Source organism: Vipera berus, assembly GCF_964194415.1.
Source record: "Vipera berus genome assembly, chromosome: 3".
Classification (NCBI taxonomy): domain Eukaryota; kingdom Metazoa; phylum Chordata; class Lepidosauria; order Squamata; family Viperidae; genus Vipera; species Vipera berus.
The window spans coordinates 126,470,595-126,496,212 of record NC_138204.1 but is presented as its reverse complement, the minus strand read 5'-3'; the positions used below and the strand labels follow the sequence as shown (position 1 = coordinate 126,496,212).

Genomic DNA, 25,618 nt, shown 5'->3' with positions numbered 1-25,618 from the left:
ACAGCACATGATCCTCTCCTTAGGCTGATTTATATCTTCAAATGGGGAAGAAATTGGTGCACTCGTGTTTTAGTTTAGTGTTTTACATGACATATTGAACTGAGCACGTAAGTATTTTGATTCTGTGATTTTTCTCCAAAAGATTGCCACTGGTAGTTTAGAAATAAATTAGATTGCCCTGTTGCATGATAGAATGAGATTTTAGGCACTTCTGGTCTACGCTGGGAATTATTATAATTAATAGAGAAGTTTCCAACATTTTTTATAGAAGCACATAAACTGTGGCACCACTGAACAGCCTAGAAACAGTAGGAGAATGATGACAGCTGCTAAACACTCCCAGCACTGTTATTCCCAGTGTGCTAAGGTTAAGAATAATCTCTAGATGCTTACTTTGTGAATGGGGCACTGGAGATTTGGAGCATTACTGAAATCTAATCCAAGCATTTTACATTTGCTTCCTAGGGGCCAAATCCCTTGACAGACAATCTGCTAGTTTCTCTATGTCCTTGCTCTTATCATGACATTGACAATAGAACAATGTTTCTCAAACAGAAGCATGGATATCACTGGGATCTGCAGAAGGATCTGGGGTGGGAGGTGAGATGTGACTCACCTTGTAAAATTCATCACGGGGAGAACAGCAGAAAAGAGGGGTGGTACAGGAGAAGGGAGCAATCAGTTTCTAGTTGAGTGTGTTGAAGTAGACTACTTTGTCGAGTGTAGTCACAAGAGGAATATAAGTAGGGGCTAAGGAAGGGGCAGCAATTCCCCCAAATAATTGCTAGGAATGGCAATTTAATCCTATTACCTTATTTTGCTGTATTGAGCAGTAGAGAGAGAATGGGACTTGGGGTGCTTGATGAGTAGGAGGGTGGGTAGGTGAGTAGGTAGGTAGGTTGGTAGGTGAACAGAGTTGTGGTTGGCCATGAACTGCAATCTGGACTTCTGTTAAATTGGAGATGCATAGTGTTTTCTTTTGACTGAGAAAAATGCAAATATGATTTTACTGAGTTATTCCAGGGTAAGCAGTTAGGGAGTCTTTGGGGTTTGTTTGATTTGTTTGATTGTAAAGCAACTAGAAGTTTCTCACTGGTAAAAGTGAATTTTTCTCCCATGACAAAATTATTTCTTATGTGTACAGTTAGAGCAACAACAATTATTATTACATTATTATAAGAAAACCTTAGGGTTTTTTTGGATCTTGATACAATGCAATGTATCAGACTTCCACAGGATAATAACATCATCACACTAATGGCATACACTGATGCAGCACACAGATAAACATATCAGTATCCTTCTTTTTTTTTTGTAAAAGCTTCTTTTTGTTTTCCTCCTTGGTCAGACCCAAGATGTTTGATGCAGTGTCTGGGGGAACATAAGATTGAGAATCACTATCATACAAGATGGTACGTGCCATATGCATCTACTGTATGACTGATCCTGTCAGGTTTATCAAACCTCATAGGTGTTTCATTTCTCTTCAAGAAGGTATAGAAATAAGTTAATCATCTGTGATGAAATTAAAGGCTCTTCTCAAAAAGAGAAGCAATATAGATGTTTCAGATAATACTGTTGGGGTATTCTTATGGGTAAATTTAAAAAAAACACCACAATTCTGGTCAATATTAAGCAGCCTTCCAAGAAGCCTCTAGCACAGACTCTGAAAAGCATGGGAGTCATATTATTTTGCAAAAACAGGATGCCACTCTTTTTAAAATCTTGGGACCAATAGGGGCACAGGGAAATCCCAGGGAGATCCCAGCCTATTATCCCCCATTCTTAAATCCAGAGGAACATCCCCATAGCTAAGCCCCAATCTTCTATCTTGCCAGGTGTCTTATAATGAAAAGAGCCAAGAGCATCAGACAGTCCCTTTCTCCCAATATTCACAGTTTCTTCTCCATCATTTATTTTATGGTGAGGATAAAAATTAAAACTCCAACCAGCCAAACTGAAAATTAAAATTAAAACTCCCTAGTTTTAGTCAGCTGGCCCTTCTTCCAAGCCCTTGAAAACTATTATGAGATCATGGGACACAGAGGTCACGGGGAGAAGGAGTCATAGGGGAGCAGGTAGGAGTCTGAAGGCAGCTGACAAGTAGCCACCTTTTTATGAGACCAGTTTGGGAAAGGTAAGGTTGTTTTGCTGCCTACAGAGAAAATGGTGGTGGTGATGGAGACAGTCCAGTGGGATATAAACGTGCTGAGATGTTAACAACGGTTGTCCCTAGGGCTGAGGTGAAGCAGGGGTCAGAGTGAGGAAAGGAAGGTGTGAATGATCTCAGGATTGGATACTGGCTTCTGCCACGTGGGAACCTGTTCCTTACTGCTGAGGCCTTTGGGATTAGTGAAAGAGGGGCAGGATGGAAGGGCAGACTACGTGCTCTATTTGCCTGTATAATCACTCCCGAAATGAAAGTTCCTGTTTCTATCTTCCTGGCTGAATGATCAAATCTCTGGAATGCCTCTGATTGTTGGAAACACAAATTATCACTTTAAGCAAGAGATAGCAGATACAAAGAGGAAGAGAGGAAGTATTAAATATTGAAATAAAAAGAAATTTTGATTATTACTTAAAAAAAACCTGAAAACTAGCAAAAAGGAAGGATATCATATTGTATCCTTCATTTGTTGACATAGAGAGTGAGAAGTTAAGTAAATAGGATGTGTACTTTGAATATTACATTTTGTGAAGAATGGTGATAGATGAATTGGGAGTATACTAAAAATCTTGGGAATGATAAATATCAAACGTTAAATCTAAATGTTAGTGGAAATTAAAATTGAAAAATCTATTAGGTCATTGATTGTCTAAAAGATTGTATGTTAAAAAAATTAGAATATGTTTAAATTAAAAACTATGGATATATGTAAGAAAGTTATTTGCTATGTGATTGGTAGGATAAAACTTGTCTTTACATTTACAAATAGACAGTATATATGAAGGGAAAAAGAGAGGAAATGTTTATGGTAGCAATTTGAAATTTGTACTAAAGATATCTGTATGTAATTGAATTATGACTACCCAGCCACCATGTTGCTTTTCAAATATGTGAATGTAATATTAGAAAATCAATAAAATTTGTAAAAAAAAAGGAAACACATTTTCCATGTCATGTTCAGGCTTTTGAAGAATGTGCATCTGTGAAGAATTCCCATTGATGTAGGAGAAATCCTCAGTAAATGGGATGGAATTTGAATCAGCAATTTAAACAATTGAAGTTGTAGCTCCTGTGTTAACTCTTCCTCAGTATGATCCAAAACAAATAAAATCAGGATCCATTTATTTATGTCTAGCAAAACATTCTGTATTCTGTTATTAGACTTAATAGGAATACCTAACCAATTAAAAGCTGCTAAAATTCACAATATGCAAACCAGCATGGGGAATTAATATAAAGTAGTTAGCTATGTTATTTCCATAAAACCTATAATTTGTAGGTTATGTAATCTCCTTAGTTCTTTTTGAAATAACTTGAGACTGGGTTTCCCCCCTTTAATTATTTGTTTTCATATTTTTATTTTGCCCAGAATCTTCCTGGACCAACGTGACTGTAAGTATGCATTGTGCTTTGTCTTATCAGTGTTGTAGACATAAACTTTCCTCCAATTAATATTGCAAAATGAAATAAGGAGTTAAGTTGGAGTCAGAAAGTCTGCAGTTCGTAAGTTAAAGTCCTCCTTTTTTCGAATCCACTCCAATGCTGACACAAAGCTCTATTTAATGTGCTGCCAATCACTACAAGTCAAGTACAGTTCCTCAAGTTCTCAAGTATGCTTTCAAAATGGATATATACTGTATATATTGCTTTTCAGCTCACCCGAAATTGAAGCGCAAAACCAAAGAGAAATGTCAGTGTGAACTCAAAATTGCAAAACCTACATATGTTTAAGTTGTTTTCACCATGGAGTCCTGAGGAATTTTATTTTTAGTACAAGGAAAGGGGTCCAGTTATATAATACAGAGAAAATCTTTCCCAATTCTATTTTTTTAAAAAAATGGATCTCCATTGAAAGATCTGAAACACAATGGAACTTCCCTAAAATGAGTTGTATTAGATTTCTCTCTCTTTTTCATCGCCTTCCCTTCCTCTTTTGCATAGTACCCCTCATCTCATAGAACATTGACTTACAACATGTTAAAACAATCACTAAATACCTAAAATCATTACAATTAGTAACAATTCAAACATCAAAAATTATTTAAAAAAACCCTGAGCTAAAGTAAAAAGTAGATGAAGGGATGTTAGAAACAGTGGCGCCACCTTCCTAGCTCATTTGTTCCCTGAGTTGCCCAGGCTGGCTAATACAATGCTTGCAGGACCTTCAGAAGCTCAGAAGAGATGAGGTCAACCTCATATCAAGAGGGAGAAGATTCCACAACATGGGCATCATTGCAGGGAAGGCCCACTGCCTAGGGCCCACTAAATGTAGCTCCCAACATTTGACAGAACCTGTAATATGCCTTCTCGGCTGGATCTGGTGGGATGGGCAGATGAAATAATGGAGAGGTGGTCCCTCAACTAACCTGGTCCTGTGCTGTGAAGGGCTTTCAAGATCAACAGGTTCCCCTTCATTTCAAGGGGTCAATATTTTTAGATATCAAATCTTCCTTTTGAAGCCACGCAGGATGGTCTAGGTCCCCCTCCCCATTTATAAGGTCTTCTGGTAGGAAAAAGGAAAGACACTTCTGTCTCAAACACTATTATAATAATCTCCAGTGATGGCACCTCTAGGACTCAAATAATTCAAGAGATATAGTTGAAGCAGGGCATGCTATAAATACTTAAATGAATTGCAACATTTTGTCAATCTGGTAAGATATCACATATGGAAGATACCAAGGGTGTTTTTGTTTCTTTTGTGCTATCAGACATCTTCACCTCTGCTTTTCTTTCTCCTTGCAAACCTTTATGCCTATTTAAAATTGCTTGTCTGAAAATGTGAAAGCTTGCATAGTACTTTCCATCTGAAAAAGAATAGCTGTACAGAGAGTCTAATCAGAAATGGCTTGTTTTTGAGACATTGCCGAATTAGAGCAAATAAATGAAAAAGAGAGATTTTTTTTTACTAAGCTATATGAGCAAAAATCTTATCACTCTTACGCTATGTATGATTTTACACATACCTCTACTGGTTGCAGACGATTATGAGGTAACCTCTTCTTCAGATTTATGCTGAGAGTTGACCAGGAACAAGGACTTCTAAGTACTTCTTTCTACTTTATATATTTAGATTCTTAAGTGAAAATGTTGCTGAACTTGTATCTTCAGGGTTGGAAGTATGATCCATTCGGCATATACCGGTATAAGCCTTCTTAAAAAAAAGAGAGCTAAACACAAAGAACACCTAAAAAACTCCATTTCAAAAAACAGCCATAGTATCTGCCCATGAAATGAACAGACCTCCCTAATACTATTGGCTGCAAGGGAACCAAGTAATACCTTTCATTCCATGAAGTGCATGAAAAGGCACCTCCAGAGAATCTTCTGTGCACATTCCCAGATATTTCATAAAGTAAACAAACAATCCTCAAAGAAGAATGCAGTCACAATTGGCAAAAACATAAACATCCCCACCTGTATTTTCAGAAAGCTTCCTGAAATGGAGTGGAGAGATATATCATCACAGGATACACAGCTAGCAGAGTCTTTTGGCCAGTCTTGCAAACAGGCCCTGTTGTGTCTATGTGAAATTGTCCACTATTCCTGGCAGCTACTTGTGAAGAGGTCTCTAGCTTCCACCCCAACTCTGGCCTGCAGTATCAATGTTATTGGTAAAGGGGGAAAGCCATATATACTGGGTACCTGGTATAATAAACATTGAGGCCTTCTTTCATTCTGATTGAATTTATGTGCTGCTCAAGTCCGATTTTTGGAAAATCCATGCCTTTTGAAGGTGGTCTGGCAGGTTTGAGATAAGAGGCAGAGGGTTGTGATGGTTGCACTGTTCAGGAGTCACGTTGTCTCAAGGAATTAGCCTTCTTAAATATAAAAAAAATATAGAAGTTGATCCTGAAGATTTAAAAGAGCAAATAAATGTTTGATGCCTATCCAATGAAAAAGTCTGAAGTTAATAATAATAATAACAAGAACAACAAGAACAACAACAAAAGTTGGAAGGGACCTTGGAGGTAATCTAGTCCAACCCCCTTCTCAAGCAGGAAACCCTATCCCATTTCAGACCAATGGCTGTCCAGTCTCTTCTTAAAAACTTCCAGTGTTGGAGCATTCACAGCTTCTGGAGGCAGGTTGTTCCACTGATTAATTGTTCTAACTGTCAGGAAATTTCTCCATATTTCTAGGCTGCTTCTCTCTTTGGTTAGTTTCCATCCGTTGCTTCTTGTTCTGCCTTCAGGTGCTTTGGAGAATAGCTTGATTCCCTCTTCTCTGTGGCAGCCCCTGAGATGTTGGAACACTGCTATACATTTTCAGAACTGATATCAGCCCCTAGAGTAGATCAGGTCAGGGAACAGACACCATAGGGATTCCTGCAGTTATACTTGTCAGAGATTCTCTCTGCCTCACCTTATCCCCACACAGAATCAAAATGTGACTGTTCCTTTGCTTGTTTTATGAGTTTTCCAAACCTCTAAGGGCTAGCTGTGACCTCGTCCTTCTTATTCTTAACTGCTTGGCATCAGAAGAACATGGGCTTACATTCTACAATGCAATGTGCTGCTATAGTATGGGGTTTCAGGCCACCGTGTATTTCATGGCTGTGTGTGAAAGAATTCCTGCTCTTTCTGATAACCCATTGTTTGGGAGCAATTTTGTCTTGCACAAGATGGAGGAGGGATATTTTTTTCCCACTGGGGCAGTGTGGAGCAAGAAATGTCTTTCAACCTTTCGAACTGGATTCCAAGCTGCAATTCAGTACAGGGAAATTTACAGAGAGGTTTAAGAAAGTCAAAATAGCATAATTGTTTTTGAAGCCTTGCCTCTCTTTTATAGGTGCCACATGAAAAAGGGACTGAACTGTTGCATTTACCTTTTTTGATCCAATTTTGGATGCCATTTTCCTGAAAGCTGACTGGATCATGATAGAAACAGAATAATTTCTTCTCTCACTCAAATGGTAAGGATAGATACTCTTACATTTTTTAAAAGAGATGTATATAATAATAAATATAGTTTTGACATTAGGGAAACCCTAAACATCCACTGTACTGATCCAAGAATTTGAAATTTCTAATTGTATGCATTTGCAGGCATGTGATCAATGAAAAAACATTCTTATCTTTTCTAAGTAAAGAAATGAGAAGTCGGTCAGTTTGTGCTTTTTTTTTGGCAGAAGTCCTTTTTTTTTAATAACTGTTACAAAGTGCCAAAGTGAATTTCTTGACTCAGAAAATTCTCTAGGGATTATCCCCTATCCCTACAATACTCTGCTGCTAATACAATATTTGAACTCCACAGATTTACAGTAACGGAGAATTAGATTTTGTACCGAGTGGAGGAAAAATCACCCTTCTTTTGTAACTACTTTCTCCTTTGAAGCTCCTGTACGTCATTTAAGATATACCTTTACCAGTAGTCTAAAATTAATTTAAGAACAATAAAATAATTAACAAAATCACCAGGAAACTGTTATTCATTTTAAATACTGTACATATACAGTATTGATAAACGAGCATGTTGCAAATAAAACAGAATATTTACAAAAGAGCAACACTTAATCAAAAGCATGCAGACCAAACTTTATTTAAGAAATATGTAAGAATATATTAGGACTATGTAGCAAATACTTGAATTATTATTATTATTTCTTTTTTTATGGGAGTACTATAGAACTAATGAAGTGAAAAACTCCTTTCCATGAAAATAAAGAATAGTGTGTATCTGTCTTGGATTATACTTGGGTTTTTTTTTATTATTATAATATTACAACATGGGTCTTGATTTATGAAAAGATGTCAGCTGAATGGCTTTGTGAGTTTTGGTCAGTTTTGTCTTTCTCCTGCAGCCCATTTATTTATTCATAATTGCTTCAGGGGTTGAAGAGGCCCTCTAGACCAGGGGTGTCAAACTCAATTTCATTGAGGGCCACATCAGCATTGCGGTTGCCCTCGGGGTGGGGGTGGAGGTGGGGGTATGGCCAGGGTGGGCGCAGCCTACTGGCTGGGCGTGGCTGGACTTGGCGTGGCCTAATGGGTAGGCATGGCCAGCTCTACATCATTCAGGTCAAGGGTGCTTATGGGGGCCTGGACAGGAGTAGGACATATCTGAGGGTCTGGCAGAAGAGGGTGGGACCGGGGCAAGTGCCAAGGCATGGTCTACTGGAGCAGCCTCACTGTTCCTCTCAAGCCATATGAGGGGGGGGGCTGGACGGTGCCGTAGGCTGCCCGGATCCCTGGGCAGCAGAGGTTAAATGCCCAGCCCGGCCCTCAAGCACCTGCAGCACTAAGCCCAGCCCCACTTCCCCAAAGGGGTGCCCAGCTGCACTTACCTCCTCCTCAAGGCTACTGCTGCTGTGCTTACTCTCCTTAGCCGGGTTGCTCATGATGGGTATGAGGGCAACGTCAGAGGAAGGCCTACTCCCTCTCCATGCGAGGAGACCCGGCTTTGTATCCAAAGCTTCCTTAGCAATAGGATAGGAGACCCCCAGGATAGGCCAGGAGGAGGGAGCAAGGAGATGGTGAAAGGGCAGCAGGGCAGGACTAAGGTAGGACCCTCAGACCCTCCCTCTCCTCCCTCTCCTCCCTTTCCTCCCCTTCTTTCCTTCCTTCCTTCCTTCCTTCCTTCCTTCCTTCCTTCCTTCCTTCCTTCCTTCCTTCCTTCCTTCCTTCCTTCCTTCCTTCCTTCCAACAGAGTGGTGGGAAAATATTTGAGATGAGGGAGGGAGAAAAACAGGCAAAAAACGCAGCTGGGGAGGTGTCACCCTTCGTGAGGAATGAAGAAATGCACCATCGCCTGGAAGTGGCCAGCACATGGCCCTCACCTACTTCACATATCTGGGTTGGTGGGCTTTGGGGGAGGGGACACCATGAGCAACATGAGAGTTGACATTACCTGCACAATGCCGTCCAGCCCCCAGTCTGCCTGGTTTTGGCAGGTGGCAAGGTGCTCTTCTCACAGTGCTGAAAGGCTGAGCCAGGCAGTGTGAATCCGAAAAGAAGCGCGACACCACCCAGCTCCCAGCCTGTCCAGTTTCGGCAGGCAGTGGGGTGCTCTCCTCACAGTTCCGAGAGGCTGAGCCGGGCAGTGCAAAGCTCACCAGCTTTGTACCTTTCTGCCTGCTGAAACTGGGGAAGCTGGGGTCTAGGCAGCATTGCACTTCTTTTTAGATTCATGCCACCCAGCTCAGCCTCTCGGCGCTGTGAGGAGAGCACCCTGCTGCCTGCCAAAACCCCTCCCCCAGAGCCCATCAAGCTGGATATGTGAAGTAGGCGAAGGCCATTTGCTGGCCACTTCCAGGCAATGGTGCATTTCTTCATTCCTCACAAAGGGTGACACCTCCCCAGTGCACGCCCAGGGGGTGGGGCTGACGTGGCAGGGACCAGTCCCTCGCTGTTTCCAGACAGCCTTGTGGAGCTAAGACTGAATGCATTTCAGCATAGATGGCCACCACAAAATTGTACATTGGCTCCTGGATGGCCTGGGCTGGGGCCAAGGCAGTGGGGGCTGTTAAATAGCGGGTTCTTTGGTGCAGGAATGAAGACGAGGTAGCTGAGTACAGGGAAACTCATATTTCATTTCGTGCAGTGACTGTACTGGGGGAATGGTTGCAACTAGCTGCAATATATAGTCTAGCCCCTAGGCGGCAGCCAATAGGTTTGAATCAACCATTGCTGCCTGGAGGTAGCCAATTGTAGCATAGGAGAATTGTAGTCTGGGTTGCTGGAGAGCCGTTAGCTGCTCCAGCAACCCACGTGGTATTACTTATGAGCCCAGTACATAACACCCCTCCCCTCTTAGATCAGACAATATTAACATAAGTTAGTCTTAATGCAATTATCAAGACCCATTATCAAAACTGACTAAAATAAAAGTAATAGAACAAAAAAACCCCAATAGGTTACAATTTGATTAAACAACATCTGAATGAATAGGCTTCATGGCTAGCATACTTAGACAGTTACAACATAGCACTAGTTTCTGTAGTATAGTGGCATACAGCAATACACAATATTATAGCTCTTTATTTTACAACGTAGTCAGCAAGATATGAAGGAAGCTTGTGTGCCCTAGTGGAACGTCTCGGAGTCCCCATCACTTTGTGGTCTACCAGCTTACCCAGTGGACTGGGTAGACTTGTGTCCCTTTGTGCTCCTGAGTCAAGGGGATTAGATGCTCTCTGGCTGGCCTCTCCAGGTTGGCCCACCCCAGAGTCAGACTGATCAGCAGGGTAGGCTCAGCGGTTGCTGAAGTTCTGATGGCTTTTTCCTTCAGGGGATCCATGTTGCATTCCAGGACTCCCCATTTCCACCTCAGTTATGAAGGAAAACTCCTGAGAGTACATGTGAGGACTGGCTTGGCCGCAAGTTTGAGGACCTTGGGAGGGACTTATGATCCAGTCCTCATTTAGTGGCCATTCTGGAAACCGTTTCCTGAGTTGATAAATGTGTTGTCTGACAACTCGCCCTCCCTCCAACCCCACTTCATAAAACAGGGGTCCGGATGCTTTGTTAATTTGACCAGGAACCCACAGATTCCCATGACCATAGTCCCTGGCCCAAACCCAATCACCCATGTGCAGCCCCTTCGGGGGTTTTGGTCAAGAGGCTTCTGCTGCCACTCTATCTGGATGCAACCTGTCCAGTTTAGTGATCAAACACCTCCCCCAACGTAGTTCTGCAGGACTTTGGCCTGTAGCAATGCAGGGTGTGGAATGCTGGCAGAGTAGAAAATCTGCCAATCTGTGATGCCAGTCCCCTGTGACAATGTGCTTGAGTAATTCCTTCATTGTCCTCACCATGCGTTCAGCTTGACCATTAGAAAATGGATGAAAAGGCGCAGATGTTGTATGTCTGATGAGATTAGCTCTAAGGAAGCCCTGAAATTCAGCAGCAGTGAATTGGGCCCCATTGTCAGAAGCTAAGACATCTGGCAGCTCATGTGTAGCAAAGAGTTTTCCCAGCACCTGGATGGTCCTAGCAGTAGTCATGTTAGGAACTGGAATTACTTCCAGCCATTTGGAGTGGCTATCCACAACTATAAGGAAAAACTGTCCCTGAAAGGGCCCAGCGTAGTCTATGTGAATCTTAGACCAGGGAGTGTGCATTTCCTCCCATCTGTGAACTTGAGCCTGTGGCATTTCAGGCCTAGATTGCTGGCATGTATAACAACCATGGACTTGTGCCTCAATGTCCTTATCAAGGCCAGGCCACCAAAGGTAGCTTCTAGCTAAAGCTTTTATTCTGACAATGCCTGGGTGGCCTTCATGTAATGACTGTGAAACCCTGTTTCTTAGGGAAGTGGGAATTATGACTCTGTTTCCCCATAATATGCACCCCTTGTGAGCAGATAACTCATGCCTCCTGACAAAATAGTTTTGAAATTCAGAACCTGGGCTTTTATCCAACCAGCTCGTGTATACCCATGACAATACTCTACTAAGTATTTTATCTGTGACAGTTTCAGCAGCAATGTCCCCCACATGGAGGGGAAATTCAGGTATGTCCTGTATGGACAGTATTCTAGCAGCTGGAGCTGGATCTGGTTCCATTAGTGGCGGTGGTAGTCTGCTGAGGCCATCAGCATGGCCCATTTCTTTGCCCGATTTGTGAATCAATTTAAAAGTGTATGCAGATAGAAAAATAGACCATCTCAGCATTCTTGGATAAAGTATGTGGGGGTTTGTTTGTCTATTGTGAAAAGTCCCAACAGAGGTTTGTGGTCTGTAAAGATCGTGAAGTCCCTGCCATATACAGCAAATAGTCATGGAATTTTCTATTTCCAGCAACTATGGCTAGTGCCTTTTTGTCAATCTGAGCATAGTTTCACTCAGCAGAGGACAATGTCCTAGAGTAAAATGCTATAGGAACTTGTGTTCCCTTTTTTCTACATGGCTTAAAACTGCCCCCACCCCATAGGGAGATGCATCACATGCAAGACATACAGGTTAGACTCTTTGTATTAGTTACAGTGGACTTTTCTGACAATAGTGCTTTTAAGTCCTGGAAACTTTTTTCATGTAAGTTAGTCCATTTCCATGGAGCTTTCTTATCTAGAAGCCTGTGGAGGGGTTCTGCTAGTGCGGCCTTATGAGGTAGAAATGTGTGGTAGAAGTTTAGGAGGCCCAAGAATGCTTGTAGCTCTCCTTTGGATTTGGGCCTAGGGGCCATTTTAATGGCCTTCACTTTAGAATCAGCAGGGTGAATGCTGTTAGCATCAATTTGGAAACCCAGGAATTCTGTTGAAGGAACCCCAATACTACACTTGCTTTTTTTTTATTTTGAGGCCTGCTTCGCGAAGCCTCTGCAAAACCTCCCAGAGCCTACTGGCTAACACTTCTGGGGATTCCCCTGTGATGAGAACATCATCAAAATAAGGGCAGATGCCCTGAATACCGTTAAGTGTATTCTCCATAATAACCTGGAAAATGCCTGGTGCGACACTGACTCCAAACTGTAAGCATTTAACTTTGAAAGCCCCCCTGTGAGTCACAATAATCTGAGCTGCCACTGTGGCCTCATCAACCAGCAATTGCTAATAGGCCTGTGCTAAATCAAGTTTAGCAAAAATAGTACCCCCTTGCAAGGAGGCTAAAATGTGGTTGACCATTGGGACTGGGTACGCGTGTTGTTTGACGGCTTTATTTAGAGTGCTTTTATAGTCAGCGCAAATGTGAATTTCCCCGTTGGCTTTAAGTGGAGTGATGATAGGAGTTTCCCACTCCCCACCATCACCAGGCTTTAATACGCCCTGTTCTACAAGCTTATCAATTTCTGAATCAATTTTATGTTTTAAGGCAAAGAGGACCCTACGAGGCTTAACCCTGATTGAAACTACGTTGGGATCTAGCTTAAATGAGATAGGCGGGCCTGTGTATGTTCCTAGGGTTGAATCAAAAACATCTGCATAGTCTTTGCATACTGACGCGACGTCTGCAGTTTGTGTCTGGTTTATACCAGTAATCTGAATACCTAAGGCATCAAACCAATTGAGTCCAATGAGACCTGTTCTCTGACCCCCTACTACTATTACATCCAGGTGCCCCCAAAACCCCTTAAATTTTACTGTCAAAGTGGCTTCTCCCTTAACTTTAATGTGAGCATTTTGAAAGTCAGTTACCATTATATCTGAGGGTCTTAGTTTGGCCCAATTGTTACTGCGTCTACACACAAAGTTAAAAGTGTCCTGAGAAATAATTGAGACTGCAGAGCCAGAGTCCAATTCCATTTTACATGGAACTCCTTGTAGCTCTACCATGAGCTTAAGTTTGGGTTTGAGGGGGCACCGAGCCCCGGTGCGGCACACACTTCTACGGCTTCTAAAAAACCCCACACTAACTGGACCCTGGGCCCCAGTACCTCTCCTAGTCGGTTCTTCTGACTGGTGTTTGGGTGGCCGGTCTCTCTGTCAGGCTCTGCAAACCACTGTGATGTGGCCTGTCCTTCCACAAGCTCTGCACGTGGCTGATCGGAATCTGCAATTGGCACAAAAATGGTTGCTGCCGCACCCCTTACATCTCGGTAAGAGAACTGCCTTGTAACTGTCCTCTCGCTGCTGGCTGTTGTGGTGTTGCGCGTTGGGTTGCTTTTGGAGTCTGTTGATTTCAGGTTCTTCTTCCTTGGAAGATTCTTCGGTGCGTTTGGCGTCCTCAAGGTGGACCGTTTCTACAAACTTTGTCGTTTTGGCGGGCTGTACTGTTTGAACTGCACCCCTGGCAGCTTCATTGGCCATCACTTCATCTTGTGCTTCAGAAAATGTTAAGTTTGGTCTAGCAAAGAGTCTCTGCTGAAGCATTCGGTCCCATAGACTGCAGACGAGCTGGTCTCATAGTCGCTCTTGTAAATTTGAAAATTTGCAACGGTGCGCGGCCTGCCTCAGGCCCGCTATGAATTCTGAAACTGATTCGCCCAGTTGCTGCACTCTTTGGTCAAACTTAAACCACCAAGCCATTTCGGACATCTTGGGCTAGAAATGTCCGGTTAGCTTCTTTTTGAGGTCTACGTAGGAGACCGCTTCAATTGGTGTTGGCGCGAAAAGGTTCTCAGCCAAATCAAAGGCTGCTGGGCTGCACATGCAGAGTAGCATTGCGGCCTTCAGTCCTTCTTCCGTGATCTGATTAGCCCTGAGGTAGTTCTCTACCTGGGATAAATATGATGGCCATTCCTCCGGGTGCTTCACATCGAATTCCCAGTTTCCCGACCTTCGGCATTCTTTCTTAGCTGGTTCCTGCGTTTCTTTCCGAATCCTGCTTTCCAGGCTCAGGGAATGAGTCCACTGAGCACGAGGTCACTAGCATAGCTTGCTAGCTGACCTTGAGAGAGGGGGGGGGGAGAAAATGCCTTTTCCCTCCACCATGCAGTGCCTTCCCCTCATAGACTTCAACTCTTTTTTTTAACACTCATTGCCAGTGTTAAATAGCAGGTTCTTTGGTGCAGGAATGAAGACAAGGTAACTGAGTACAGGGAAACTCATGTTTTAATTTCGTGCAGAATCTGTACTGAGCAAATGGCTACAAATAGCTGCAATATATAGTCTCGCCCCTAGGCAGCAGCCAATAGGTTTGAAACAACCATTGCCGCCTAGGGATAGCCAATTGTAGCGCTGGAGACTTGTAGTCTGGGTTGCTGGAGAGCTGTTAGCTGCTCCAGCAACCCACATAGTATTACTTATGAGTCCAGTACATAACAGGGTCCATTCCCTTACTTTTTCCAGGATGGCTTTGTGGGCCACATGAAACCAAGTTGCAGGCTACATTTGGCCTGTGGGCCTTGTGCTTGACATGTCTGCTCCAGACCAATGTGGGGTGAATGTGACTCTGAAAACTAGTTTGCTGCTAAAACCGGATGAGTACAAGTTAAAGATCTTTGGGCTTAGTTAAATTTCTGATTGCTTTGTTCTGAAGTGTGTGTGTGTGTGTGTGTGTGTGTGTGTGTATACCCGCACAGTGGTGGGATTCAAATATGTGAACAACTGGTTCTCTGTGTGGATGCCGCTTCCAGAAGTCTGTTCTGGGCCTGGGAAAATCCGGTCCTGCTGATGTGGTATGAATCGGCTGAATCTCACCAGTGTACATGCACCTTTGAATCAGTGTTAACTCCTGGCAATTTCCTGGACAGGTCCTTGCAATTTTCTTGGCAAGATGTCAGAAGTGATTTGTCATTGCCTTCTTCCCAGGGTTGAGAGAAGGTGACTGGCCCAAGATCACCCAGCTGGACTAGAACTCACAATCCCTTGGTTCTAGCCACATTCTTAACCACTATACCAAAGTGGCAGTCTTTCTTTGAAAGAGCTCCTTCTTAAAGAAGTGTTCATGTATTTTAACCCTACAAGCATCAAGGGAAGTAGATTAGGCTGAGAATCAATTTAAAAAATGAACAAGTTTCCTCACCCTTCCTAAGCCCCACTCTACTGTATAACATTGACCATCTATTGTGTTTCCCTAAAAAATTCCTAAGAAATCTTGCCTGGGCATTCACATCTTAATTTGAAGATTAAAGACAAAAAAACCTCTAAAAACCCTATTCTAATTCCATGAAAAGCAGGGAGTTATTTCCATTGAAAAAGTAAATCACATTGCACAAATACTTTTCCCCTTACTGTAGTTATTTTCTTGTAAAGTTGTCCGATAGTAATGTCAATGGATTCTTTGGGTTATTTAGAAAGTTAGTTGAAGTCTATGGTTGAAAACAAAACACAACAAAAAAAACTGTCTGGGACAGACAGCTTGCAGCCTGCACCTCATTTCCCCTATAGCATACAAATGATTATTTTTCAGTGTTGACAACTAAAATGTTTTATACACATACAATTTCACACAGCAAACAGGAGAATATCCAAAGGGCATTAATTATGCTAAAGAGGCAGCATTATACTCTTAAACAGAAATTGCTAATTCCCACAGAAATCCCCTAAATCAAAATACATTCCGTGGTGTTTTGTTATCTGAGTTGTAATGCTCTTCATTCTTTGTGGGTTGCAAGCAGATATTGTGGTTGGTGCTACAGTGAAAAGCTTTTGCTTTGTCTTTTGTACTAAGATGTTGAACACTCTCCTCAGCAAAGTGCAATAGGATGCCAAAAATTTCTGTCTCCTGCTGCTTCTCACAAAAGGAACCAGTTTACGGCTTGTTAATAGAGACAAGAGGCTCTGCCTAATAAACATTCAAGCGGGACCCCACTTTAAATAATAAAGAACTGGTAAATTGAAATCACAGTTATGTTTTGGGGGAAACAAGCATTCTTCTGTATATGCAATCCCAATTTCTTTTTGAGGAAAGAAACAAATGTGTGCTCTGTATACTAATGAGAGTTAGCATAGTATAGCAGCATTTTTAACCAGAAATCCTTATCCAAAGTTAACCTGTGAACCAATTAGGGTGCTTGGGGCAAGACACTATTTTCATAGTGTCAGCTTTCCCCATTGGCAAAATACAGTTTATAAAATTGACCCACCATCAGTACTGTTTTATGGAGTCTCAGAGTGCTCTGGACAATCAGAAATACTGTATACAAGTCCAAGTACTCCAAGATATATAGAATTACTGTTTATCAGACTAATTTTTTTCCATCTCAGGCAATAGCAAAGCAAAGACACGATATTAGTGCTAACCATATCAAATCAAGGATCTGTCTGTCTGTCTATCATCTATCTATCTATCTATCTATCTATCTATCTATCTATCTATCTATCTATCTATCTATCTATCTATCTATGAGAAAATCAATGACTTTTAGCATGAACAGTAGTTCTATTTGTCTTCATACTGAGGTCGACCCTATTTCTCATCTCAACCCAAGGTCAGCATTCAGATGATGCTTTTTTAAAGGCATTAGTTGCAGAGATGTTATGATCAGCTCTAAAGACAGTTACAAAATGAATTGTTCTTTGGGTTGTACTGAATTATACAGATTACATTTTTGGTTTTGTCACTGGTTATGCAGGGTTTTTTTGCCTACTTTCCTTCAATAAGTTACTTCAATACAGTTTCCCTTAAAACATCTCTTTCACAACTATTTTTGCGGAGAAGACGTAGATACTTAAGAAATATTTTCTTTTATACTGTACAGAAAAATATTTGAACATTTCATTTTAAAGGAAATCCTGACCCAAACACAGGGCCACGTAGGAAAACAATGAATTCCGGTGTACAGGAAAACTGTGGACTTAAAGGATACGAGCCATAGTTTTTCATTGGATCTATAATTTGTAATAGGAAAATGGGATTTTTGATAATTCCATTGATTCAAAGTGAAGGTAAGAATGATTGCCAAGTTTCTTGAGCTTCCAGTGTCTAACGGGCCATATCATCTGGCAAGCTTTCATTTCCACATTTGAAAAGCGAACAAGACCTTTGTGTTCTTGCTTGCAGCTAGCACTGAATTTCCACCTCAATAGATTGATAATAACCATATTTCAAGAGCATATTTCACAATTACTGTACTCTGACCAATACTTATGAAATAGTGTTTAAGGGACAGGGTATGCTTCAGGCTGTGCCTAGTGGTTTATCTAATGTCTTTAAAAGCTCAGGAATAGTGAAAACATTTAAACGAATGGAGCAAAAGTGATCAGACTTGATGATAAAATATTTGGCTTGCTTATTATTTTCCACTGCTCACAAGCTGCCTGAGGTATCCAACTAGAAAGGGATTATGATGTTTTATATTCTGTGCATACAGGATGTTTCAACATGTACCTAACTAATCTTGTTTAGCACCATGTTGATCACTTTAAAGTTACACATTTTTTTAAAAAAGCCCACAAAATTTACTTAAAACTTATCTTTGAATAGAACTGTTCTTTCCATTTCTTTGCAGTAATTTTCCAAAAGGCAAAGCTAGTTCTCCATCTTAAAAAAAGCAAAAATAAGTAATATGAGACATGTTTTCCCACCTTCTCTTTCTCTAGCCCTGATGGATTTGTAGGACACAGGATAGACTTAAAAAGTATTGCAGATAACATACAATTATAACATATTTTTTAAGTTATCTGCTAAGTAGAGACAAAAACATGTTGCCCTTACTTTACACAATGATAGTTGTTCTATAAGTTAGCTTGGTTGTAAATGACCTGATTCTTAGCTTCATTTTGAGAATAACACTTCTGCATTATTCTGGGTTTTGTTGCTTTTAGCTATATAGCAGATGGCCAGAAAAAAAAACCCATTACCTGAAATTCTGTGGTTGCTTTGGCAAGGTGAACTCCATAGTTAAAGTCTATAGATCTCTTGACAGTATTTCAAAGAAACACATATTGCTGAAAAGCAAAATGTGGCAAGGTGCCTGAGGGGACTTGCAGAGGCACAACTCAGAAAATAATTCTCAGAGCAAGAGACAGGGAGAAAACACATGAACAATTATGCACCTCTGAACCTGATGCACAGAAACTAGAAATAACTTTCATAACTATGTCTTTTTCTCAACCTTCTTTTTATTTAATGCAACAATGTTAAGATCACACTTGAAGACACAATATTTCATGCAGCTATTAAATCCTGTTAGAAGATCTTGCGCATCTTACCGGTAGTTTATACTGCATACTGCATTCAAGAGTTGGTCATCACTGATGAATAATAATTAACATTGAATACAATCCAATGCCAATCCAATGCATGATTTTCCCCATTGGAACACATAAACACCCTTTGATTTATTCTAGTTGCTGCTTCTATGGAGCAATACTTTTAAAAATAGGTTTTGCATATTGCTGATATACAGCAGTTTTATGTGGATATCTAAATGTTCTCATTTGAATTTGGTAGATATGTAATCAATCACTTATTTGTACAGATTATTACAAAAATGAAAATATCTTATACTAATGATACAAGTAAATAAGTAAAACTAAAGTGTCAAGGACTTATCATTAGACTTTAATGGAATGCTAAGCTACAACTTAAAAAAAAGTGAAATGGATTCATTTGGTGGATTTTTCTGTTGAAGTCTTGAGCTTCTCAAGGATTTTCTTTCCACCTCCTCAGAAGTTTAAAGGAAGTCCCACTGCTGCTTAGGTTTAGGTAGGATTTATTTCATCTGACAGAGTACATACAGTTCAAATAGACTGGCCTCAGACATCACAAAAATGTCTTTGATTTAACTACTAGTTTGCTCCAGAAAAAAAAAATTACCAGAAGGGCTGTCACCTGTATCCTCTCTGTAAGAATATAATATTAGAACTATATCAGCTGCTTGGGTTTCAACACAACCCTTTTTTAAAACACAGGATAGGTAGCATGGAGGAACCTGCCCTTCACAGCAAGCCCAGATCAGGCCCTTGTGGGCAGGCTGCAGCAGAACATCTACCCCACATTTCAATCTATGCAAACTCTGTCTTTGGGTTCATGTGGCATGCTAAGGAATACAATTATAATAGCTCAGTTGGTGTCCCAAGTCATTCCAATCCTCTTCCTCCAGCCTACGTAATGTCAAAGCAGCAACATCCAATGTTAGCAGCGTTGATAGATGAAACGTATCTTATTCTCAAGCTTGTGAAAAGCATCATTGAAAAGAGGTCATTTTTCCTTTCCAATGTGGCTATGGGTATGTCAGAAAACATCAGTGATAGATAGATGATAAGTGTGGGAGCCAATATATCGCTCAAACCTGGGCATGCTATTAATGGTGGTAGTACAGCAGCTATACCACAAAGGGAGAAAATAAGCTTCCCTGGTAAAATAGGTAAACGTAGCACAGGGCAATGTGAGAGGAAATATTGATTTCATTGTCTGACAGGTAAACTATCCAAAGAGAATAAACATGTGATCAAACAAGCAGAGTTCACTGCAATCGTAGAATTCTGGAATGGTGAAGAGATCCAGGAGATTTCTCCTGTGCCACATTTTTCTCCTCATTGTTATGTTGAACAAGTCTATAGTGATGTTATATAAGCTGATTGGATCAACAACAGTTTCCTTTAATAGAAAAGACAGGGACTCTTATGTTTTCCTTGCCTTCAACCTCTGAGAGTTGGGTCCATGTTATTCAGGGAGGAGAATAATTACTCCTACCATCCTCATCCATTCTATTTGCACAAAATTTACTGTGCACGTACACCTTCCAGTAGAAATCATTTTTGCTTCTTTATCTTCACATTCCATCTCACAATAGCCCACATTTTAGAAGAAGACAAATACAGATTGCAAGAGAATAGCAAAACAACAACAGTCCTGCATTGATTTTCCTGCAAATGGCATCTCTTCCTTATAATTATTGTTAACTGCACTTTTAATCATGTAATTTCCTTATCATGATCTTCCTTTATACAAATTCTCTTTCATTTTAATTTAAAAAAAAAACTACAGATAGAGATTTATTTTTTCCCCCATGCAAGAGTATGTGAGAGCAGATCTCTTGTTTTCTGAATCTGTCTCCAATCAAGGGACCAAACCAAATCAGATTAACTCTACATAACCTTTAGGGAATCAGGTCATTTTCAGAGTTCTAGATCTGCATTGGAGGCAGATTGGATTGTCACTTCACATCATTAGGAAATTTTCACAACATTTCAGAATATTGGCAATATTGTTTTTTAAAAATATACATTCTCCCATTTTCAATATAAAAATAAGCAATTAGAAATCGGGAAACTAACCCATTCTGGATACAGTGAAGAGAAACTGCTGAAATAGACTTTTGATATAATACAGAAAGACTTTGCTTAAATACAAAGAACTATTATTTTAATTAAATTAAATTGAATTATTTGCGTTTATCTTCATTCAGAACGGAATACTCACTGCTTCTTCATGTCACCTGCCAGATACTGGTAAATGTTGACAGCTGTTACATGTTAACTGTCAGATACTGTCAAATATATTGCTACTTGAATAAGATATTGTCAAATACAGATGCTGGATTTCAATTTTTGCCAAATACATATAGAATGTTCTCAGAATGTTGGCTATCAAAATGAAGGTGAGCCAAATTCTCCAAATCTGATCTTCATTCAAAACATCTCTAAGCGTTACTTACTCAACCTGGTTTCAGTGATGTTCATAACTGTTTAATCCCACGGTTTCTCTTCTTTAAAGTGAATAAGAAATTATATGCTAGATGCTAGAACAGGGGTGTCAAACTACTGGCCCGCGGGCCAGATGTGTCATACAGAAACCATGCCCACCCCATTGCCAGCAATGGAAAAAAAGTCATGATATGTCGTGACACATCACATGACATTGTGAGTTTGACACACACACACACACACACACACACACACCGTAATAGAAGGTCACAGAGTTACTATTATTGCTAATTTAGAGTCAGGGCAATCTTATTTGATCATGGGGGTGGATTGAGGATCTGCTGAGTTTCTGCTGACATTTGGAGATGTAAGAAATGAGTTGAGTTCCTCTTTGGCATGTTTTTTCTCTACCCATCTTCCCTTCTCTCCTATCTTTCTATTATCTGAATTCTGACACTGGAGAGACAACGGGTTCAGATGGGCAGATATGACCAATCTCATGACTCCAGAGATGGCCACCTTGGAAATGTCAGATTACACACTTAGCTGGATGTAAACAACATTACTGGGAGCACACAGTAGTTATTGCCACAATGGTCCCTAGAAATTGATTCCTTTCTTTTTAAGCTTCCAAAGTATAATTTTTAACACTATTCAGACTTTTCAGGCTCCCTAAATTTGTAAGAGGAAAAAATTAACACAGGGTGTTTTGTTGTTCTGATCTACAACAAACAGTTGCCATCTTTCAACTGAAGAATTTATATGCTTTCTTTAAAACATCTGTTTCCCCATGTTCTATTATCTCAATAGTTTCCATAAGTTGAACAGAAATATGGTAACCTCTATTCACAGGCCTAAAGGAGAAGAAATGAACACTCACAATGATTACAATAAAAATCAAAGAAGGTAAGTAATCTCAGGCATCAATACTTGACACTGTATACTCATTCTTAGTATACTTCCTCCAATCCATGGAAACGTTGTGATTTTCATCTCTTCCACATAAAATGACTGGTTTATTTCCAGATGTGAGATAAAAAGCTCATGGAGGAGATATATAATATGCTTTGATATCAGTATATAAATATATATATATTTCTAATATTTCCTTTTAGCAGGCCATCTGTCCTTTATTAATATTTCACAAGAAAGACAATTCAAGTTATTATTCCAGAAACCTCTTGGCTCCTGAAGTTTTTGATTGAGGACAGAGATCTTATGCATTTAATTTTTGTTTTTATGTTTAGTTATTTACTTTATTTTATTTCTAAATGCCATCTAGGATGGTTTAGATTTGGGGGAAGTGAAATGCATTGAAAATCAAATATTTAAATAAGCAGGGTACGTTTACTTTTCACAGGAATTTTAATTCTCTGTCTTGACTAATTCCCACATTGTGCCAGGTATGTCCAAATGCCACTACAAGTGACCCTGACAACCTCATCCTCTTTATCATAGGCTGTTAGTTTCTCATAGCATTTCTTTTCCATCCTGTCTAGAATGTATAACATACCTCCCAATCAGAGGTTTTAGAGTCCTGAAAAACAGTTGATAGCAGTGTCAGCAACACACTGCTCCTAATATCAACAAATATTCTACTTTATGTGCCACATAACATGTTCCCCCAAGCTTTGTTTGAACTAATGCTGCTGTATTGTTCAATGCATTTATTTATTTTCTTATTTACTTATTTATTTATCAAATTTATATAACTGACCATTTCATCAAATGTGACTCTGGGCAGCATACAATGAGGTAAAACAATAATTAAAAACTGATATAATATGTAAAAATCCATATTAATAAATATGAAAAACAAAGATACAAACTTCAAGTGACAAGAGGAATTAAAATGCCCATCTCAACAATACAGTCATCTTAGCAAGTTTCTAGTAACCTGGGAACCTCAGAACTGATAATGTAACCAGATCCTTTTGGAATATCAAATGGGATAGAGCTAATCTAATTTGGGGGTTCCATAAGTCAGGTGCCTTGCCAGAGAAGACACATCTCCTGGGACCCACCAAATGTAGGTCCCTAGCTGGTGGAACCTGCAAGATCTAATGGGGTGGGCTGATATAGCAGAGGAGAGGCAATCCCTCAGATAGCCCAGCCCCATGTCATGAAGGATTGTAAAGGTTAAAAGGTTAAAAGCAGTACCTTGAAGTGGAGGTACAAGCAAACTGGCAGCCAATGTAGGTTAGGTGTAACATGCATTGTTCTAGGAGGACATATAATTGTCCAGGCTGCTACATTTTGTACATTTTATGCATTTCAGTAGTCCAATTTATTAGGGTATGTGTGAATGAAAGCAGGGCCTGTTGATTTAAGAATGGGTGCAACTGCCACACACAAAGTTCCTTCAAATCATGACAGCCACCTGCTCCTTGAGTAGGAATTGTGACTCTAGGACAGGGTTTTTCAACCTTTTCACTGATTGTACCACTTTTAGGATATGCAATATTCGAGTACCACCTAGCAAGGTGTCAAAAACTTGATGACCAAAAAAACCTGTTCAAAGTTGCAATTGCACTGAAATGACTTATGACTATTTTTCACACTTATGACCATTGCAGCACGCCCAGGGTCATGTGACAGAGACAGAAAAGACAAGCTGCTGAGGGAACTAGCTTAAAAAGGTGCATTCCCCTTTAAGAATTAGCTACTGGCTAGAAAGGAAAGTTAAGGAGCTGGCGGCCGGCACTTAAGGAAGAAAAAAAATGTAATAAGTACTGGCTGCCAGCTAAGGCAGCCTCCCCAAATGGCTCCATTCATAAGTAAAGGAATGCTATAGGCAAAATCCATTCAGGAGAAAAAGACTTCAAAATCCCTTTCAGCACAACTTACAGCTAACAATAGCAGAGCAATAGAATCTAACACGAGACATCAGCCAAATAGAAATTGCCAAACACTCCTTAAGATCACATTGCACAAATCCCAGAACTTCAAAATCACAAAAGGACATAAGAATCCTTCCATTCTCCCAGTTTGTTGTTCAGCTGAAACAGCATTTCACTTCTGCCATTAAACATCTCCTCTCCAGTAGCCAGAGCATCAGCAGCTGGAGGTTTGTTTCCTCTGGTCTATTTTTTTCTTTTCTCTTAAAGGTATAGCCTCCCAGCTGGAAAGTGAGCCTGGGGCCTTTGCCTCACCCCAGCCACTCTGCAGCTCTGGAGGATTTTCTCAGAGTAAGTCCTGCACTGCGCTGGCTCACCCCCTCTCCCACTACACTTGGCTGGGCCTTGGCTTTCCACATAACACCTGACACATGCTAATATACCACAGGTGGTACACGTACCACCTGTTGAAAAGCCCTGCTCCAGGAGAACCCCAGTTTGCCCACTGGGTTTGAGTGGAGCAATGCAACCCCATCCAGGACCAAAGATGCCATAGTAGTGGAACCAGTGGGCACCGAAATCCAAAGCCACTCAGTCTTACCAGGGTTCAGCTGAAGCCTTTTTTCCCCCCATCGAGACCCTTCCAGCCTCCAGGGATAACATCCTGTTCAAAGCATCACTTAATTTCTCCAGGGATGGAGAAATATATTTGAGTAGCATCTGCATACTGATGATATCTCACAACATGGGATGGATGAGCTCACCCAGCAGTTTCATGTTAAAAACTAGAGGCACCGACTTCCGGTGGCGACGCGACGTCGAAAGACAGCCGTTTTCGAGCTGCCCGCTCCGCAGCTGTGTTTTTCCATCGTAAACAGCGCCGATCAGCTGTTTAGATGGATTTGAAGCCCCCTCCTCGGGAGAAGAGGAGGGGGTGAGGCCCCAGGTAGGGGTTGAGCTCTCCGGGGCTGCCTGAGCTGAGAGCTTGGGCGGCTGAAGGATGAGCCCCCCCGAAGCCTGGGTTGCTCCGAGCTGCGCAGCGCCTCTGCTCTGGGATTCTTGGAGCAGAGCCAGGCGTTAGCAACCACCCCTGCCAAAAGGAAATACTTTTGATTATCAAGATGCAGGCAGAGCGGTACAGGAGGTCAAGGTGAAGTGGACTCTTTATTTTTACTCTCTAGCTCAATGGATTTTATAGCTTTAAAGTGAAAGTGCGTAATAAGTGAAAGTGGGGGAAGATGGCGGCTAAAACTTCTAAAGCTCTTCGGAATGCGGGGTCTTCCCTGGTGCAAGAGACCTCACTGCAAGCTTTGCTTCCTCCTGCATCTCCCCCGGTATTGACGCTTAAGGATTTACAAGACGCTCTTGGAAAGCATGCACAACTGATGTCTGATATGATGGATGAAAAGTTGAAAAAGCTGGAGGAGAAATTGGAGGAGAAAATGGAGAAATTGGAGAAGAAGATGGAAGAGAAGCTGAGAGCAATGAGGGTGGACATCTTGTCTATGGTTGAATCCGTAGCTGAATGTGTGCTACAGCTGGATATAAAAGTGGAGGATCTCAGTCAAAAGAACTCTATATTAGAAGCAAAGGTATTAGAAAATGAAAATATAAGGGATAAAGTGGACGAAGAATTGAGCCTTGTTCAGTATAATCAGATGCAGTATGCTATTAGAATTAGGGGTTTAAAGGAGAATGGTAA

The 25,618-nt window shown here is 40.9% G+C and overlaps 1 long non-coding RNA gene across 1 annotated transcript in view; it reads left to right on the top strand.

The window, feature by feature from the left end:
* The window catches only part of LOC308664992, a 58,678-nt gene that overhangs the window by 17,905 nt on the left and 15,155 nt on the right, over positions 1-25,618 (top strand). Inside the window, exons 2-4 of the long non-coding RNA XR_014025795.1 lie at positions 3,537-3,559; positions 6,959-7,082; positions 21,932-21,985. This is a non-coding gene — a long non-coding RNA (uncharacterized lncRNA). The remainder of the gene's footprint in view (positions 1-3,536; positions 3,560-6,958; positions 7,083-21,931; positions 21,986-25,618) is intronic.